Below are 17,644 nucleotides of genomic sequence, written 5' to 3'. Positions count from 1 at the left end.
TATGAAAAAAATAGGCCAGGCGTGGTGGCTCACACCTGTAATCCCAGCACTTTGAGAGGCCGAGATGGGCGGATCACGAGGTTGGGAGATTGAGACCATCCTGGCCAACATAGTGACACCCCATTTCTACTAAAAATACAAAAAATTAGCTGAGCTTGGTGGCAGGTGCCTGTAATCCCAGCTACTCAGGAGGCTGAGGCAGGAGAATCGCTTGAACCCAGGAGGCAGAGGTTGCAGTGAGCCAAGCTTGTGCCACTACACTCCAGCCTGGCAGCAGAACGAGACTCCATCTCAAAAAAAGGGAAAAATGTATCAAACTCAAAACTACATTGGGAAGGGAGCATCTGGGGTATTGGAAATGTCCTATTTCTTGTTCTGGATGGTATTTTTCCCTGTCATGGTCCCTTTGTGATATTTCATTGAGCTGTTGCCTTAAGACTTGTGCACTTCTCTGTTTGTAAATTATATTTATTAAAAATTTCAACATATGGGGATTTGCAAGAAAAAAAGTTTCTTAATAAAACCCCTCTGTATGGAACACAGAATTTTGGAAATTAAAAGCAGACATTGAAATCTGTGATTAATACAAAGAATAGGAAAATAACTCAGTTATCATATTTTTTTCACATGTTGGATAAAAGATTTCAAAAGAAACCCTTCCATGGTTCATTTTGTTTCTTTTTTCAACTGAAATTTGAGAATTAAACAGACATTAGGTCACAATAGTCCCAAGAAATACAGTTCAAAAAACACTTTTTTGCCGGTTTTTATTTTTTTTGTTGTTTTATGCAAACGTTTTTAGCTGGACACTTCAAAAGCCTGACACATATTAAAAATAAGCAGATTTATGATGAGTGGGATTTTTGGCAAGCAATTGAGAAAAATCACCAAGACTCCAAAGAGAGTTGTTCTCTTTCTGTCTTGGCTCTTTCTGAATATTTGAAGCAGTGTATGGTTCTGTAATGCGGCCCCTGTTGAGTAAGCATCCCTAGAGACTAAGGAACATCTTTATATGCTAATGGATTAGGCCAAGAAGATCGATGTATCATCATTTCAAGAAAATATTACAAGAAAGTATCCTCTTACTCTAATGGAAGCCAGTAGCAATTTCCTTGTCCATTTCCCAGCTATTTAAAAATATTATTTTAGTACTTATTTTCCTGGACTGACTCTATGTTCAATCTAAAGTTAATTGTTTGTCCCAGTTCACTTTCTTAGTCCCTGGACTCCAGTTGCAGCTTTCAGGAGATTCCATTCCTCTCCTGCAGAAGGTTTAAAGGGCTGCAGAATAAGAGGGCAGCTTGTACATTTTCTTGACAAGACAAAAGGAGGCATGTTTCTCAATTCTTCCTTTAGTTTCTACCCCCAGAAGTTCTCAAGATGTGTGCTACTACAACAAAATGAAGCCGGGTACTTTATATACAATAGAAATTTATTTTTCTGCTCTGGAGGCTGGAAAGTTCAAGATCAAGGCATGCTGAGGTTTGATGTCTGCTGAGGGCTGCTCTCTGATTCCAGCGTGGTGCTACGTGGTGCTGTGAGCATCTTTACATTGCAAAGGGGGTGGAAGGACAAAAGGGCTTGCTAGTTCCCTCAAGTCCTTTCATAGAGGCATTAATCCATTCATGAAAGGGAAGCCCTCATGATCTAAACACTTCCTAAAGGCCCCACCTCTTAATACTATCACATTGGGTAATTAAGTTTTCGCATATGAAGCTGGGGGCACATATTCAGGCCATAGCAAGGAGATTCTGTGAGTTGATTGAGTTACTGATACTCCTTTGTTTAGATGAACTTTCTTTTCTTTCTTTTTTTTTGAGACGGCGTTTGGCTCTTGTTACCCAGGCAGGAGTGCAATGGCATGATCTCGGCTCACCGCAACCTCCGCCTCCTGGGTTCAGGCAATTCTCCTGCCTCAGCCTCCTGAGTAGCTGGGATTACAGGCACGCGCCACCACGCCCAGCTAATTTTTTGTATTTTTAGTAGAGACGGGGTTTCACCATGTTGACCAGGATGGTCTCGATCTCTTGACCTTGGGATCCACCTTCCTCGGCCTCCCAAAGTGCTGGAATTATAGGCGTGAGCCACCGCGCCCAGCCCGTAATCTTTTTTTTTAATTTAAAGACGGGGTTTCGGCCGGGAGCGGTGGCTCAAGCCTGTAATCCCAGCACTTTGGGAGGCCGAGTTGGGTGGATCACGAGGTCAAGAGATCGAGACCATCCTGGTCAACATGGTGAAACCCCGTCTCTACTAAAAATACAAAAAATTAGCTGGGCATAGTGGCGCGTGCCTGTAATCCCAGCTACTCAGGAGGCTGAGGCAGGAGAATTGCCTGAACCCAGGAGGCAGAGGTTGCGGTGAGCCGAGATTGCGCCATTGCACTCCAGCCTGGGTAACAAGAGCAAAACTCCGTCTCAAAATAATAATAATAATAAAATAAAGACGGGGTTTCACCATGTTGGTTAGGCTGGTCTTGAATTCCCAACCTCAGGTGATCCGCCTGCCTTGGCTTCCAAAGTGCTTGGATTACAGGCGTGAGCCACCACGCCTGGCTGCGAACTTCCTTTTATTTTCCCCCAACATCTTACCATGAGCACAGTCAATACAACTGAAAAATTAAGGTTTGCTTTTTACTTTCAAAGTGACTCTTTTTTTTTTTTTTCCTGCTCATATTTCTGTTAAATGACATGATTTTACTTTTCAATTTGTAAAATGTTTTGGGGTTTCTGCTAATTGAATAAAAAAGACACAAACTCCTCAAGGAGTATACAAGGTAAGAAGGAGATGCAGTGCATGTAACAGATAACCCAAGTACCTGGGAGGCTGGAAGTGCTGTCACTGGGATACAGCGTGTATGGGATTCAGAGGATGAGGTCGTTGTCATCCACGGGTACCAGTTGAACTTCATCAGGTAGCAAGATTTGGACGGGGAAAGATGAAGAAAAGGCCACACCAGCCTCAGCAGGAACAGACACTTCAAAGGCAAGAAAGTACCGGTCAGTTCAAACTCAGGGATTCAGTGCAAGAATACTGTGACGTTTAATTTTACAGCGTAGGAGGAGATTAAGTTCTAAAACCAGCACTTAAAAAAAGAGAGTCATGGTGGCTCAGTGAGCTTGACAGTCTGAACATACTGCCTCTCAGTAATTCCCATGCCACCAAGGTCTCCTTCCAGTATTGCAACAAATCATGGTTTCTTTGATTGATCACCAGATGAAGCAGTCGGCTGTGTTTAGCCGCCATGTTGGAGAGCAGGGAGAGACAGAGAATAAGAATGTATTTTTAAAAAGTAAGATCACACTTACCATGGCAGGATGCTCACATAGTCATAGCCACAGGAGAAACAAGATTGAGAAAATTGCAGATTTGTTTTTTTTGTGTGTGTTTGTTTTTGAGATGGAGTTTCACTCTTATTACCCAGGCTGGAGTGTGCAATGGCGCGATCTCGGCTCACCGCAACCTCCGCCTCCTGGGTTCAGGCAATTCTCCTGCCTCAGCCTCCCGAGTAGCTGGGACTACAGGCTGTGCCACCATGCCCAGCTAAGTTTTGTATTTTTAGTAGAGACGGGGTTTCACCGTGTTTACCAGGATGGTCTCGATCTCTTGATCTCGTGATCCACCCGCCTCGGCCTCCCAAAGTGCTGGAATTATAGGCATGAGCCACTGCGCCCGGCCTGAAAATTGCAGATTTTTTTTCCAAGCTCTCTGAAGAAAAATGTAACAAAAACCATGAATAGGCAATTTAAAGGAAATAGTAATGGTTAATGATCACATGTAAAACATGCAACATCACCAATGATCCCATAAATCTAAATTTCAGAAACAAGTTATTATTTTCTCCCTATCAAATTCACAAATATCTAAAAATAACACTGGTGAATATGTGTATCTTAATTTTATGCATTGCTAATGGGAATGTAAGTTGGTACAACTTTTGTAGAAAGCAGTGGTGCACAGGAAAAAATAGAGACTATAAATGGTAATGTAATTTATTCACTTATTCAATTGCAAATATCTATTAAGCATATTGCATATCTGGCAATGGATTTATCTGTAGGCAGTGGATCTATAAATGATTTCTATTTTATGTCTTGCTCTGTCACCCAGGCTGGAGAGCAGTGGTGCACTCACAGCTCACTGCAGCCTTTTGCTCCTGGGCTCAAGCGGTCTACCCACCTCAACCTCCCAAGTAGCAGGGACTACAGGCATGCACCACCACACTCAGCTAATTATTTAATTTTTTTTGTAGAAACGGGGTCTTACTATGTTGCCCAGGCTGGTCTCCAGTTCCTGAGCTCAAGCAATCCTCCCACCTTGGTCTCCCATAGTGCTGGGATTCAGGTGTGAGCCACTGTGCCCAGCTCATTTTATTCTTTATACTTTTATGGGAATTTAAAATTTTCTAGTATATTTCATTGCTTTTTATCAAAAACACACATTTTAATAAATGCTTTCCATCTTTTAGAGCCCAAGTGAAGTCTGCAAGTCTGCTCTTTCTATAAAGTCTTTACTGGACTTTAGGAAGCACTCTCTCATCTTTCTGTGACCCTTCCAAATGAATCTTATCGTCCAGGTCTTGAACTGTAGCTACTTCTACGTATGACTTTATTCCCAACTAGCAAGGGAGTTACTGAAGAATAAGGATTGTGGTGTAGAAATCCTAATTTTCAGGCAAAAGCCTAGCTCTCCTTCCCTACCTTCTCCCTGAAGCCTTTTCTACTATTCAAAAAAAAAAAAAAGTGATTTCTTCTTCCCTGAATTCTCAAAACAGTTTTTTATGCCTCTATTATGGAGAGTAAGACACCCTGCTTTGCTTTGGATCACAGATGATTGTGCTTGTCCTTACCCCCTCATTCTGCTTTGGATTATAGTTAATTGTGTGTATCTTAACCATAGCGCTCATTAGTCATCCAACTTGTTACTTCAGGACGTGAATCTCATGTCTCTCTGTGCCCAGGAGAGTGTTTTATATAAGGTGTGTGCTCGGTAAACATTGGTTTATCTTACAGCAGAATGAACGCCAGCTCTTTCCAGCTACTTCAAACAGGTGCTTTTCAGTTAGTCCAGAATGCAGAGTTTCACAGTGTCATGCAAGAAGAAGACCCAGCTGTTGAGGAGTGGCAGTCATAAAGCCCGATCCACCAGAAAAATCTACCAGGAAATGAATTCACCTTAGAGTTGTGATGCCCCAAATAATACTATTTAGTGCCTCTATAGGTCCTGAGAACTTTATCTGTGAAGCCCTCCCTTCTTTCATCATCTTATAAACTCCTAAAAATTATTTCCAAAAAGAATTCCACCCTTTTGTTCCTAAATTGAACACCATAGATTTGCCCTGAAACCCAGTTTCAGGCCCTCATCTTTCTCATGTGGCCATTTAGAGAAAAGTTTAAAATCAAGAACTGCATGAATATTATTTTAGAATTAAAAAATTGGCTGAGCATGGTGGCTTATGCCTGTAATCCCAACACTTTGGGAGGCGAAGATGGTGGATTGCTTGAGCTCAGGAGTTTAAGACCAGCCTGGGAAACCAAGCAAGACCTTGTCTCTATAAAAAATACCATAAGTAACCAGGTGTGGTGGCACATGCCTATGGTCCCATAGGCTGAGGTGGGAGGATGGCTTGAGCTTGGAAGGCAGAGGTTGTAGTGAGCCAAGATCGCGCCACTGCATCCTAGCTTTGGTGACAGAGCCAACCCCCCCCCCAAATTACATAAAATAAATAAAATAAAATAAAATGAAGGAAACAGAACATAATATTTGTTTCCATTTAATACACACTTATTGTATTCCAGGATTTTGCAAAGCCTTGTCCTGAGCACTAAGGAGGATCCAAAGATTAAACAGGACGTTGATCTTATCCATAAGATCCCCTGTGGCTATGGCAATGTAATAGAGGAAAGGGCAACAGGTCATTGCCCATGACTGCAGGGTTCTGGGCCAGAATTGGGTAGAAGTGGGCGATAAATAGGAAGGCCGCTGGTAACTCTGCTCATAATTGTGTTAGCGGTGACTGTTGATGCTTTGAGTCTGCCCAGTAATATAAGATATAGGTAGGATTCAGATGGAATGAGAAAAGCTTTAGGATAAAATAAAAATCAAATTTCTAAGGGTTTTCTTCTACCCAAAGAAGATATGATGGGTAGAAGATATGATGAGAGACAGGCTGTTATAGGAAAGGGTGGCATTTGACAACACAGAGCATCTGTTAGTGTTCTCAGCCTTTGGCTGCAGGCATCAGGGAGTCTGAAAGTAAAAGGAATTTATTAAAGACTATTAGGGCGCCATCAAGAAAGTGAAAGGACAGCCCATAGAATAAGGACAACTATTTTCAAAACATATATGTGATAAGGAACGCACTTTCAGAATATGAGAATTCAACAATAAAAGACAAGTTTAAAAGGACAATTTAAAATGGGCAAATAGTGTTGGCTGTACAACAATGTGAATGGACTGTTCACAGTATACATACATTTTGATGTAACAAGAGTAAATTTTAGGTTATGTATGTTTTAACCCCAATTTTAAAAATAAAATTTCAAAAATTTCAGTAGGCATTTCTACTCAAGTGGTCAATTAGCACATGAAAAGATGCTTAACATTATTTGTCACTAGAGAAATGCAAAGCAAACCACAATGAAATACTACTTCACACCCACCAAGAAATTGAAACCCTCATACATTGCTTGTGGTAGTGTAAAATGGTGTAACTGCTTTGGAAAACAGTCTGGCAGTTCCTCAAAATATTGAACATAGAATTACCGTATGACCCAGCAATTTCACTCCTAGGTAAATAACCCAAGAGAAATGAAAATATATGTCCACTCAAAAACTCATATACAAATGTTCATAGCAGCATTATTTATACTAGCTGCAAGTGGAAACAATCCAAATGTCTATCAAATGTTGAACAGATAAGCAAAATGTGGTATATTTATATAATATAACATTATTTTGCAATAAAAAGTCATGAAGTACCGACACATGCTACATGGATACCTGAGTAAACTGAAAAATTTTGCTAAGTGAAAAGAAGCCGGACACATATTATATGATTTTATTTATATTAAGTGTCTGAGCATGGTGGTGCGCCTATAATCCCAACTACCCGAGAGGCTGGGGAGTCTGAGGTGTGAAGATCGCTGGAGCCCAAGAAGTCAAGGCTGCAGTGAGCCACGTTCCTGACACTGCACTCCAGTCTGGGCAACAGAGCGAGGCCCTGTCTCAAAACAAACAAATGCAGTCTCTTCTGGGAAAGATTTCCTGCTTCTGTGTTCCTATAACCCTCTGGGCATACGTTTCTATCATTTTATAGTGTTCTGAAATTATAAGTCGTACCTCCCCAACTCTCCACCTTCCCCCCACCCCGCAAAGACGATAAGGCCCTTGAAAGTAGACTCATGCTTTTTCCAGCTTTCTATTCTCAGCCCTGTGACTGATGGAGGAAGGGAGGAAGGAAGAGTAGGAGGAAGGAAGGAAGGAGGGAGAGAGGGAGGACGAAAGAAAAGATGAAGGGAGGGGAAGGAAGGAAGGAAGGAAGGAAGGAAGGAAGGAAGGAAGGAAGGAAGGAGGGAGGGAGGGAGGGAGGGAGGGAGGGAGGGAGGGAGGGGGAGGGAGGGAAGGAGGAAGGTAGGGAGACGGAAGGAAGAAGGGTCCTTACTCCAACTTATTTTAGGGTGTAAAAAAGACCTATAGAGGCAGTCACGGCTCATCATTTTCAGGACTGATTGTATCATACTTGACTCATTTGTTAGAATTTACTTGAAGGAAACACAGATTTTTTTTCTTCGCTCACATTCAGAAGCTGTGCTTGCTTATAGTGAACTGTCCCATGATGGAGGCTGGCCCATTTCAGCTCTCTCAGCCCCATCAAGCTGAACTCCCTTTCCGTGAAGGGACAGTGTTTGCATTTGTGTTGACAAGACTGGGGAGGAGGCTGCGTTTTCAGGAGACCTGAAAACCGAGCCAGCCCCCTTTTTCTGCCCCCCTGCGCTGCGATTGGCCCATCTTGGAGGCTGGCTGCGAGAGCCTTTAGTCATCGCGTAGGGAAATCTTTGGGGAACCCGGCTCCAACTTGCGTGTTTGTTTTCATGCTGTTTGTGCGGGGATTAGCTGTCGAATGCCGCGAGCGCAGGGCGACATCTAATCCAGGATTTGCCTCTGCCTTGCGGTTGATGGAAAACAGATGTCTCACTGCTCTGGGCCTGAGCGCAGCATGGAAATGACCCACCCAAGAGCCACTGGGAGCCGAGGACGCCCGGGGAAGGCCCTTCAGAGTCCAGTCAGGAGGCCGACTTTCCTCCTTGGGTCTGTTTTCACGACTTGAGCCGCTCGCTCAGAAAACGGCCTTGGATAAAGCAGTTTCACCTTCAGATCGCCTCGGGCTGCAGAAGCGCGGCCGCGGGGGAGGCCAGAGGAGGCGGAGAGAAGCGGGCACCTAGTCCTGGGTGGCCTGCCCAGCGCCTGATGTCGTGAGCGAGCGCACCTGGGCCCTGGCTGGGGGCGCAGCGAGGCCCAGGCCCGAGCGGTGAGGCCCAGGCCCCTCCGGAGCGCGCGCCGTTCCCGCGAAGCGAGTCGCCGTCTCGCAGTAAGTAGTGGCTCGGGCTGTGCCCGGGGAATCCTCGCGCCCGGGCAAGGTCTGGCGGCCAAGAGCCTGCGGGAAGCCTGTCCAGAGTCCGTTTCCGGACCGGCGCTGCGGAGCTGGCGGCCGGCCCGGAGCGGGTGCCTTGGGGACGCGCGGCGCGGGCTGCAGAGCTCGGACGTGGCGCGGCTCCCAGGCCCTGCCCACGGGGCAACCCCGGGAGCCGCGGACCCCGCCGTCCTCACTCACCCGCGTCACGCAGGACAGCGTTCAAAGTCATTTTGCACTGAGAAAAAAAAAATACTCTGCGATCTGGAAGCAGGACTGTAGTAATTTTGAAAAGATCGGCTTCCTCTTTTCCTTTAAGAACGTTTGGTCATTGTCCTAAAACTTTCTTTCCTTTAGCCTCCTCTCTCTCTCATCCTCTGCCCCAGCTTGTACTACAGTTCGTGCTTATTAGAGCAGGGGGATGGTGACTTTTGAGGGTTTGCAGGGCTCTTTCTGGTTGGTGTATTTATTGCCTGGTGCTGAAAGCTGCATGCCGCCTACAAAATAGATAAACGGCTGGGGGTGTGGAGGGCGGTTCGTCTCACTAAATGCCTGTCAGATCCAAAGCATTCTGTGAACCCCAAATTCGTTCCCACCTGTAATACAGCCCCATGGAGCAACTGATGCCTTCCGCTAGGCCCCTTCGCTTTCCCGGGAAATCACCGGCTTTAATTTATGAAACAGAGACAGCTTTAGATTCGAAGGCTTTTTAAATAGTTCATTTTAGAGCACTTAAAATTCCAGCCATCCGAAGATTAGGCTAGCCCGTAGGGTTTGAGGGGTGGCTGTTCTTGTGGCAGTATGCACATCTATGCCTTTTTCCATTATTTTCTTCTAAAAATGCAGATTACATTTTACATCTATATTTTTAGAATGTAGTCAAGGGTCGTTGCCTGACAACTTCTATTGGGGGTTCCTTTCCCAGGGGTTGGAAGTATTGTGCTGTGTTCACTGCTTCCAGGCTCCACGTGACTTTTTCTCTCAAATTTCCACTTGATTTCATCCTTGGCAGGACTGGTACCTGCCCTTCAGCTCCAAGAAACAAAAGAGCAGGGGGTGAGTCAGACTTTGACTACCTCACACCCTTAACTAGAGATGGAATTTGATTAAATTCTTTATGATACACATTGCATTTCCTTCCCTTTCCAACTTAGGTTCCTATGACAACGAAGGATCAATTAAAGTAAACTCTACCTGCCTTCTCCCTTAGGGTGAATATGGATTTCGTTGAGTTGTGCAAGGCTATCTACTCTAATGAAATGTCTTTTCAGTGAGGTAATCTGGCCTGTTCTGGGCTAGATACAGAACACCACGTCTCATTTGCCCTCATTAACAAATTCTTTTCCCAGCAGCCTCCCTTTTCTTTCTACCCTTTTGCATATAATCCCATTTAGTTACCCACCATGACTCTATTTTGGACCATGGAATCTAGGAAACCATCACTGACAAGGTTTGTTTAGATGACTGTCCCTTATCAGTACTCCCTGAGAACATTTTTCCAATTCCTGCCTTTGCTTTCCTGGAAAATTCTATGTCCATTAAATCATCCACTAGAAATTCCATTGTATCTGTCAGAAATAAGCATGACACTCACATCTTGAATATTTTTCTTGCATCATCATTTTAATCCTGACAGGCATGGCTTCCTCATTTCTACTTTAAATTTAAATAAAATGGAAGGAAGTTGTTATAAGACACTAAAAATAAATAGGTTACAGAGTCTCAGTGAGAATTAACATCTTATCCTCCGACCTTTTCTTTGGTTTGTCCTTGGGTTGAAGTCTGTCCTTTCAATTTCTGTCCACTGACTACTCTCTAGAAAGAGGTTGGATAGTTACTTTGTGTGACAGGAATGGTCTGTTTATCTCACCTTTCTGAGCAGCAGTGACTCACTACCTCTCCAACCACTGATTGGTGAGAATTTGGCCTATTCAATGATAACCCAACTGGGTAATAATAGCAAGGCCCTAGGAACCTTTGAAAATGACATCTTGAAGCCCTGAAATCCTGGTGCAAGAACATTATCAGAACGTTCTTTTTCTTTCACCACTCCATGAAAAGTGACACTGCTTGGTTTATACCAAATATATCTTGGAGTATAAATTCCCAAAGACAGCTTAAGCTTGATTTGTACAGGTGCTGAAAGTTTATGCTGGCAGGTCAGCTTTTGATGCTGCTACTAAGTGAAGACAGGAGCAATGACTGTTTTCCTTTCAGGGTTCTTGAGAAGAGACTGCCTGCTTAGAATGTCTGTTTGAGAGGCTATTCTGTGAATGTTATCTTAAAAGGCTTGAGGCAAAGGCTGGCATAATGTTAAAAACACGCTTTGAATGAAGATACCCCCCAAACAGACTTTGTGTGAGCAACATGGCTGTTTATTCACCTGGGTGCAGGTGGGCCAAGGCTGAAAACGGCATTAACAAAGCAAAGTGGGATAGGAGTTGTTTTTTTGTTGTTGTTTGTTTTTTGAGACAGTTTCACTCTTGTTACCCAGGCTGGAGTGCAATGGTGCAATCTCGGCTCACTGCAACCTCTGCCTCCTGGATTCAAGCAATTCTCCCGCCTCAGCCTCCCGAGTAGCTGGGACTACAGGCATGCGTCACCATGCCCAGCTAATTTTTTGTTTTTTTAGTAGAGATGGGGTTTCACCATGTTGACCAGGATGGTCTTGATCTCTTGACCTTGTGATCCACCCTCCTCGGCCTCCCAAAGTGCTGGGATTATAGGTGTGAGCCACCGCACCTGGCCAGAAGTTGGTTTTATAGGTTTGGGGTGGGCAGTGGAAAGTTACAGAGTAAGATCAGTTACAGTGGTGGGGGTGGGAGCAAGGAATATACATTACCATAAGTTCAGTTACAATGGGTGGGGTAAGAGTAGTAAAGATGGCAGAGTGGGGTGAGGGGCTTGTCCAGGGAAACTCTGCTGGGCGATTAGGGACCATGGCTAATGCAGGCGGGGAGTGGGAGACCATCAGCCGAGGCAAGCAGGACTTCAGACTTTCAGGCTCCAGGCTTGCATCTGGAGACCTGACAAATGCACTTTGTCACCAGCATTATTTCATATACTCTTTTTAGAACTTCAGATCCACCTGTTAGTTGGCATGTCTGAAAGAGTCCTTGCAAGTTATCTATGAGTTTAATTTATTATTTTCTCTGGAAGAAAATGACAGGTCTTTTGAAATGGATAGTATTTGCATTTAAAGAATTGACAAGTGCAACCTTTGAGATAAATAGACAGAGAGGAAATTAAGGGGAATAAATTTCATGACCTTGAGCCACCGTTTACTAGACACTCAACTTTTATGGCTGGTTTGAAGGTTTCGTGGAAATTCAACCTCAGAAACTGAGCTTTTGTTGGCAAATATTTTCTATTACTGATATGGTTCTTGCCTATGTAACACCATATTGTTTTTGCGTATCCTGCCTTTGCTTGTTTTTTTGTTTTTAATTTTTTAATTTTAATTTTTAATTTTTTTAAAAGACTCTGTCACCCTAACTTCAGTGCAGTGGCACAATCATAGTTCACTGCATCCTCCAACTCCTGGGCTCAACCTATCTTCCCACCTCAGCCTCCTGAGTAGCTGGGACTACAGGCATGTGCCACCACACCCGACTAATTTTTAAAATTTTTAGAGATGGTGGCTCACTGTTGCCCAAGCTGGCCTTGAACTCCTGATCGCAAGCAATCCCCCTGCTTTGGCCTCCCAAAGTGCTGGAATTATAGGCACGAGCCACCTTGCCTAGCCTATGCCCTGCCTTTGAATCTCACCTTAATCTTTGAACAGAAACATCCTCTCCCTAGAATTTTCAATATTTTCCTTTTTCACAATATACTGTATATGTAGATGAAATTTGTTGATGAGGACGGACTGGCCTAAGAGATTATAATGTGTTTTTGAGTCTAACAAAAATACCGTAAATGTCGGCCTCTTTGTTAACTTGTTTCGAAGTGCTTAAATAGAAGCTGTGGATACACTTTTGCTTCTGCCTTAACTGCAGTAAAAAAACTAACCTAAGACATGCTGACTTCTAGAACCAGAGCAATTTGTAGAAATATGCTGCAGGCAGTTGGAGTGCTGAGAGATGATTAGCCTTTTAAATAGACATCTCAGTGTAAGTGTTTTTCAGGTTCGGAATGTCTGCTGTTTGAGGGATGCCTTTTTTAGTTTAATGTAGTCATTGGTCCAACCTAAAATATTAAGAGTGGCAGTCTTGCCGACCTACTTACCTTCCATTAGCATGACACTACCGTTTTAGGACTCTTTCTTATGCTGACCTTCAGGCATGATGATTTTGAGGACCAGGAAGCAAACACAATGGAAAGCCTTTGAGATTAAGACTCCTGAAAAGGTAGATCTGATGTAAGACCAAAAATGTGAAAGATTAGAATGAGTTTTCTTTTAGAATGTTCTGCCCAGTCAGATAGAAGAAAGGAAAGAGAATTTTCAAGCCCATACCCCAGTCTGTTAGCCAACAAGGATTAATTGAGCAAATACTTTAGTACTGAACCAAGCATAGAAAGTCAACACCGAGACAAAAGTATGCCAAATTGCAGGGTCTTTGTTGCAGGCAGCCATGGAGGAGGACTCTCATCTCTCCAACCTGTGGCCCTGAAAGGAGGGTGTCAAGACCTTTTATACCCCTAAAACCACCTGAGGAGTGAGGGTGAGGGGCGGAGATGAGGGTGAGGGGCTCCGGACATTCCGAGGGCCAGGGGACTTTTGACATTCTGATTGTTACTTAAGTGGTTCACAAAAGTCAAGATAAGCATTTATTTATACATTGTCTGGGTAGGTAGAAATTACAGTCCTTAATTACTTATTACAAGTTGCAGGGGCCAAGATGGCGTGGGTTTGGACTGCTTGCCTGTCACATCAGGGTTACAGAGAGTAGTTTCAATAGAAAGTGGAGGTATGGCTGAGGTATGCAGTTTTATGGGGCTTTTACCATGTCACATTACCATGTTCTAAGCCCTCTGCTTATGATCTGGAAAGTACAAAAGCCTAAAAGGCAAAGAACAAGGCTTGAAGGAATTTTCAAGCCTTGGTGGTACCTTTAGGCATTAGTGAGCATCCTTTTCCCTCCTGTTCACTGAGCTTCTCCAGTCTTTCCTCAGCGAGGAAATCAGGCCTGGCTGCAGTAGAACCCTCTGCAGTGGTTCAGCTACAAACACTTTCTGAGGGAATCAAGGTGTCCCCAACCTAAGATTTGTTTCCTTTGGCATTGAAAGGTGTGTCACTAAAAGGCTCTTTCAACAGGATCTGGGTGAAGTGGCATTTGCTGTTTAACTCCTAGACTCTTGTTCAGTTCTGTTCCAAAAATGTCGCCTCCCCAGCTGCCAGACAAGTCAACTGTGGCCCTGGGTAGCGCCATCGTATAAACACTGCCTGAGGGTAAATACTAGATAGGCTTGAGCTTTGCCTTAATTAAGAGGATGAGATCGGGTCTCTTTAGTTGCCAAAATAGCCCCTCAGTCTAAACAAAGATAGAACTGTCTCTTTTGCTGACTACATGCGATTTATTTAAATTAGTGTTGCACATGCAACAATGGCGTGGAAGCCATATTAGAAAACCACCAAATCAAATGAGTTTTCTAGGTCTTTGGTTAGGGATAAAATAGGCATTAGTCACATTGAATGGGATTTGCATCTCATTAGGCTTGCCTGTATGTCCTCGGCTATTCGACACAATGGAGGGTGCACGTCTCTCTTTTCAGCTGGGTAGTCTGCTTTAGCTGTGATTCTGCTGGGAATTAAAATTGTGAACTAGAAGCATTGGTGGGGGAAGGGGAAGGGCCGGAACTTGCAAGGATACTCAAACGAAGGGAAGGCTGGGTTAGGTCTGACCACACCCTTCCCGGCTTTTTGTAGTTCATGGTTATAATAGTTTGCTTTAGAAGCAGCAAAAGATATCTCAGTGTGTAGTACTCTGCTCGGTATTGGCTGTGAATGATCTCCTTGCAGATTTGGGGCAGCTGGCTCTCCTTATTGTTCAGCATATGTCCAGGGTTTCCTCCAATGCACTGGATTGTGCTTATGGAAGGCAAAATAATTACCATGTTATTCCAAGAAAGATTTTATAAAAGTGAACCTCTTATGCAAGGCAAGCATTTTGGATATCCCCTTATTTAGCATGACCAATGAGAGTCACCCACAGAAAGCGGATAAAAGGGTACCCACATGGAATGAAGGCCACAAGAACAGCTACTCTCAATCCATAAACACCCTTGTCAACTGTGTGGAAGCTCCATTTGACACTGACACCCTCTCCTTCCAACCCATCCTTGTCACCCCATTTCCTTCACCACCCAAATCCTAGCCATATACTTAGGACTTCCTGAGACCTCTAGAACAGAAACACCAGTGGGTCCTCTGCCACTTTACCCCAAGTGTTGGTCTAATGGCCAAGATGAGCAGTCCTGAGTAGCTTTAAAAGTAACTCCAGGGAGAAAAGCTAAATGTGGCTCACTAAAAGATGACACTCAATGTATACAGTTTCGTAGAAGGTGTTCTGGATGTTTGGATCTGGGTTGCTGCAGAAAAAAAATGCAATAACTGAGTGTCTTTAGCTTCTCAATCATAGCCAATAACGAAGGCAGCGATCAAAACTCAATTCAACAGTTACAGAATGTGGTGTCCAGATTCCTGCCACCATTTAAATAGAATTCTTTCTTACAAAGCTGTTTTCCACTTTATAAAAACAATGCTTTGTCCATCTGTTTGGTAGATGTACACACTCTGTACAATAAATTAACCTTCAGTGATAAATGCTCTCTTTTGCCCCAGGTCACATGGCAGTCACAGTCGTGTACAATCAAGTGACCATTTATTTAGAGGAAGGATGACAGAGGCTAACTGCAGTCTTTTTGCTGTTTTTCCCTATTTTCTGCCTTCAGGTAGCAATTAGCCTTTGAGTATCCCTCATCCTTTTCCCCCACAAATGATGTCTCAATCTAGTAACCTCACATATAAAGTAACTGATGACTGAAGGCTAAAATCCCCTCAGAGACCACAAACCACCCACTAAAACAACATGAAAAGACCTGGGAGCCTGGAGAGGGAAGAAGTGGGAGTGGGGTATGTGGGGCCCTGTGCAAAGTGCTACTTTTCCTTGTGACATTTACTCTAGAGTCTCTGCTTAAGCTACAGACCCTGGAGAATGACATATTTTATTCATTTTTAACACAAATTCATTAAAGGACAAAGAAATTTGATTTCTCAGGGATTTCCTCTGTAAGTATTTTACTTATAGTCCACGTATATCGTTTCACTTAAAGACTGAGGTTTTTTTTGTTTTGTTTTGTTTTGTTGAGAGAGTCTTGCTCTATCGCCCAGGCTGGAGTGCAGTGGTATAATCTTGGCGCACTGCAACCTCCACCTCCCGGGTTCAAGCCATTCTCCTGCCTCAGCCTCCCAAGTAGCTGGGACTACAGGTGCATGCCACCACGCCTGAATAGTTATTACATTTTTTAGTAGAGATGGGATTTTGCCATGTTGCCCAGGCTGTTCTCAAACTCCTGACCTTAGGTGATCCGCCTGCCTTGGCCTCCCAAAGTGCTGAGATTACAGGCATGAGCCATTGTACTCGGCCAGATTCTGAATTTTTAGAGTATCTATTAGAAATCAAATTCATTTTTCTTTCTAAAATGCCTTTAAACATCAAGAAAGGGAAATAATTATTAAGCATTTGCTTGGAAGAGTTAAAGCAGTCTCTGTTATAGAAGGAAGACAGATTGTGGGGATATGAAATTCTGAATCCCATCTGCATGGAAGCTGGTTTTCATTTGCGGTACAAAATATTCTTGGCATCTTTGGGGCTTATTGCACACAGTATACTCCACGCTAAAACTAAATCTCGATAGAACTAAATAGATTTCTTTCCTTAGATATTTTTTCCTAAGCCATTTCCTGTCCTTCAAGTCCCTAGGATACATGCATTCACCAAGTACTGCTGGGTCTTTCTATTTCTGCAAGGAGTTTAGACTTCAGTTTTCCTTATTCAACCAATTCATACAGCTACTATCTGTTGTTGGGAGCTGAGGGGGACACGAGGTCAGAGGCTGACCCGAGAGAAGAATGCGAGGCACACACAACTCCCGCCTGTGTTCTAGGTTTACCTTTCAGTCTCTAGAGGCGTAGGTCCTGGCTTTCTGAATGTTATACATGATGACTGCTGCTGCAGCAGTAGTTACAGTCTCAATATGTTTGCTGTCCACACTATTTTTTTTGTAAGAGACAAGGTCTGGCTCTGTTGCCCAGGCTGGAGTACAGTGACATGATCATGGCTCACTGCAGCCTTTGCCTACAGGGCCCAAGCTATCCTCCCATCTCAGCCTCCCAAGTAGCTGGGATTGCAGGTGCATGCCACCATGCCTGGCTACTTTTTGTATTTTTTTGTAGAGACAAGATTTTTACATGTTGCCCAGGCTGATCCCACCTCTGGGCTCAAGAGATCTGCCTGCCTCGGCATCCCCAAAGTGGTGGGATTACAGGCGTGAAACACTGCACCCAGCCCATGTTCAGCCTTAAAACCGGTAGAATTCAGTTACAAAAACAAAAAACACACCAAACAAATGCTTGGCTTAGGCATAATATATTACCTTATGGATTTATTGTACTAGAACTGGAAATATGGGGACTGTCATTTTCTTCTGAGAACGTGGGATACTGCATGCCTTAAGGCAGATTGAGGTGACAGTATGCTATCTGTCTTTTATTTATGAAAATAACCTTATTGACCCACCGGGATATGCTTTGTAGTTTTCTCCATCCATTCTATCAATTTTTATTAGTCATGAAATTTATTGGCCCCTGTGGCTTAAATCTAGAAAAACCAGCTCACTTGGTTCAAGCCTATAATTTCATCAGCATAGCATGTAACTAGCTGAGTTCACGTGGCACTAAGATCATAATAATCATTTAACCTCTCATTTGGCAAGTCTTTACTGCTTAAAAATCACTTTCACATAAATAATTCCATCTTATCTTTACAATGTCTCTGATAAGTAACATCTTAG

At 43.5% G+C, this 17,644-nt stretch overlaps 1 protein-coding gene across 14 annotated transcripts in view; it reads left to right on the top strand.

Annotated features, from left to right (window-relative positions):
- Nucleotides 1-17,644, top strand: part of TRIM2 (tripartite motif containing 2) — a 200,448-nt gene that overhangs the window by 69,158 nt on the left and 113,646 nt on the right. For 4 of the 14 annotated variants that reach the window (XM_078366384.1, XM_035292841.3, XM_078366381.1 and 1 more), the window contains exon 1: nucleotides 8,034-8,587. The exons of the other annotated variants lie outside the window; for them this stretch is intronic. The gene's annotated coding sequence lies outside the window, so the exon portion shown is untranslated. Of the gene's footprint in view, nucleotides 1-8,033; nucleotides 8,588-17,644 lie in introns of those variants that run through there. 14 annotated transcript variants of the gene reach the window in all.

Source organism: Callithrix jacchus, chromosome 3 (genome assembly GCF_049354715.1).
Source record: "Callithrix jacchus isolate 240 chromosome 3, calJac240_pri, whole genome shotgun sequence".
Lineage (NCBI taxonomy): Eukaryota > Metazoa > Chordata > Mammalia > Primates > Cebidae > Callithrix > Callithrix jacchus.
This window is presented reverse-complemented; position numbering and strand designations above follow the sequence as displayed.